Source organism: Haliotis rufescens, unplaced genomic scaffold (genome assembly GCF_023055435.1).
Source record: "Haliotis rufescens isolate VD_foot unplaced genomic scaffold, xgHalRufe1.0.p SCAF_18, whole genome shotgun sequence".
In the NCBI taxonomy this organism is placed as follows: domain Eukaryota; kingdom Metazoa; phylum Mollusca; class Gastropoda; order Lepetellida; family Haliotidae; genus Haliotis; species Haliotis rufescens.
This window is the reverse complement of record NW_025963868.1, coordinates 25,217,927-25,221,561: the sequence shown is the minus strand read 5'-3', so window position 1 is coordinate 25,221,561 and position 3,635 is coordinate 25,217,927.

Below are 3,635 nucleotides of genomic sequence, written 5' to 3'. Positions count from 1 at the left end.
ATAGCGCTGTTTGTAAAGAAAAACCATGTTGGTAAAAATACATTTCATTTCGAAGAACATAGTAATTTGTACCCTCAAAAAAGAAGTGTGAAGCATCTTTGGTATGATATTAACAGAAACAAGTTTTTGTATCCAAATTATATCTATCATACTGATCTGCGTTAAGATTGGTGCAGCCATGCCTGATGTGACTGAATAATTTGTCATAACCTGCTTCCGTAATTTAAATCCCAGTGTATAACATTATCTCCCCTTACGTGAAGCAGATTCTCAAATTATGTAACGGTCTCTGCCCCCGTTAGGTTTTCTAGTAACATATTCCAAAATATGGCTGTAGCTGGTATAAATGATTAAGCTTTTGTTTTACACTTCACTGTTTGAAGATCAGTTATATCCCTTAAGTTATAATTTGTGTTTTCCGAAACTGTATTAGGAAAAAGCCTACAAAGGTATTCCGGAGAGAAATGATTATTCATTTTGTAAAACATTTACAATTGTGAATTGTATCTTTTGTCTTTTAATGACTTACAATTTGTTTTATTGTAAATCTTCTGATGACTCGTACCCCGGGCAGCGCCACATATGGTTCTAAGAACATCTAAGTTTAATTTTTCCAATACATTAGCTTGTTCATTAGTACAGTTGTCCAAAATATGACAACAATAATCAAAAATTGGTAAAATAAATGACTTGTGCATAATTTCTAAGGTAGATCGGGATAGACGATATTAATAACTTCCTAGACAATTAACCAGAGGACAACTATCCTTGCTTTAATACTTTGTAAAGTAATACCTTGGTGCTTATGACTTTGTACATCTTTAATTTCTGTACCATTCAAATATAAGTTAGGTTTGCGACTAGGGTATACTTTACGGGTAAATTGAATAGATTCAGTTTTTTTCGGGACTAAATTTAACTTGCCATCTATCAGCCCATTCATAAATCTGTCCAAGTCATTATTGAACTTAAGAGCAGCTAGATCAGGATCTTCTATGATCACGTGTCATGAGCGAAAACTTATATTACTATTCATGCCTACAACAATTTCATTGATATAGAACATAAACAAAAATGGTCCCAAGACCGAGCCCTTTGGCACACCTGCCAAAACATCTTTGAATCTGAGCTGTAGCCATTCATTACTACCTTTTGATATAGATTTACTAAGAAACTATCAAACCATCTCAATAAATGTCCACAGATTTGAACATGCTGACGCTTACATGTACGTCAAATGACCAGAGTGAGATGATGATGGTGACGACGAAGACGACGATGACGACTACGATGATGATTTATCACTCATAAAGGCGATATTTCTCGTGGGAAACCATTATTGGAGTGGCACTATTCGATACTACATTCTCTACGATTTAATGTCAAGTTTATGTCAGAGAAATATGTTTAAGTTTGCCCGAGGTGTACCGAGGTTTACCAAAGGAGAAATGACAGTTATTTCACTCTGGACATACATTAATTTTAATATTGAACTGAGGCTAGTGTAATAATCTATGTATTACCGCAGATAACATGTGAAGATAAATCAACAAAGGAAACCGTTTCAGTACCTTCTATTGAGCAGCTTAGAGAAAGGTCATGGTTACAACTTTTGTTGACCAAACCAACGCAAAGATAAACGTTGTTCGAGTGATCGAAATATGACCGACTGAATGTAGAGATTGCAGTCCCATAAAAGTCAAGATTCACAATCAGCAAATCAAATGCCAAAAATGTTTTAAAAAGTTGTATGCGCACATTATGTAAATTTCAGAAGTTTATGCACATATATGTTTTACTGATATGCTTGTTGATATAAGAAATGATGCATACCCTATTGGCCTAATAAAGAAGGCGCTTCCCATATAGTCTGCTAAGAATTAATCCCAATAATGGCAAAATGTTCTTGTTGTGGTGTACAGTACAGAGCAGAACTTTCATTGAAATCAGACCGTATCACACAACATGTAATGTCTTACTGACTATAATGACAATAACAATATTATGGACAGAAATATAATATAATATTTATCTATCAGCGTTTACAGAGGATTAGGAGTGTCCATGATTTGTTCGCTATATTTCTGAGATGATATTGATATCATCATCGTCGTCGTCGTCGTCACCATCATCATCTCACTCTGGTCATTTGACGTACATGTAAGCGTCAGCATGTTCAAATCTGTGGACATTTATTGAGATGGTTTGATAGTTACTTTGTAAATCTATATAAATGCCTATAGCTCAAATCCAAAAGCTGTCTTGGCAGGTGTGCCACAGGGATCGGTCTTGGGGTCATTATTGTTTATTATCTATATCAATGACATTGTTTAAGGAATAAATAGTAATATAGGCATTTTGGGTCATGATCGCCAAGAGCCATACTGGCCGATTTAGAAATTTCCTTTGCTGTATAATTCAAATCTTAAAGTTCATGTAACGAAAGGCCGAGGTATTTATAGGAATGTACTAGTTCTATTTGTTGTACTTGTACATGTAAAATAAAACGATGACTGTACAGAGAAGCGATTACGGTAGTGAACAGTCTTAGTGTTTCAGTCTATTGATTTGAACGTTTCATTTCTTACACCAATTTGCGACACAGTTTTGCATGAACTGGAGTGAAATTTCGCCGGGTGTTAAAAGAACAATATCATCGGCCTACAATAATAGACTTATAATGGTGTTGTCTATATCATTGTTGTGTTGTGGACCTTAAGCTTGCAGAGTTCCGGGTACTGTTTGTAATTTGTTCGTCAAATCCAATATTCAAGTGTAAACATTTTGTACATTGCCGTTTATGTCCGGCTAAAGTACCTGCGATTCAATGGGATGTAGACTTAACCATAGACACATTGCACACTGAATCGAGTGTTATGTCGTTGCCCATGGTAACGTGATAATTACTGTAGTATATTGGGAACTGTATCATATAGATACCTGTAATATATTGAGAGCTGTAGCATGTGGAGAACTGTAGTATATTGAGAACTGTATCATTTGGAGAACTGCACTGTATCATTCTCTGGACATCTGTCTGCTAGCCGTTGAACATGTATGTGCCATCTTGCTAAAGCCTTGATTATTGTGGTGTTGTACAGGTATCGATCTTCGGGAGGTGACCCGTTTGATAGCAAAGACAATCAATGCGTGGAGGAAGCGTCTCAGGTAAGTTTGTACCTTACATATTCCACAACTATGATTAATCCCTTGCTATATAACCCTGAAAACATAATATCTGCAGTGCAGGTCATTTGTCGTGTAAATGTATTGTAACAGCTATAAAATGAGCATTGTCGCGTTAATTAACGTAGGTTATATCCTTTTATTCAGCGACACTGACACAATAATATTCAATAAAAATGACAATGGATGCTCGAAACCTGCAGCCGTATTGAAACTCCAGGGTAGTGTTCAGGCAGTTCATTAATATACAAAACATATCAGAAATATATCATGGAACAGTGAGTCACAGCTATGTTTTTCATTAGATCCATCAGTGTGTTGTCACAAACGCGTGCGCCCCTAATTCTGTTTTAGAAATGAGAAATGCACAGAGTTATAGATATATTCATTTCCATATTGATTAACATCAGATGTGAAATCGTTGTCAAATATACACATGCAAAGAACGT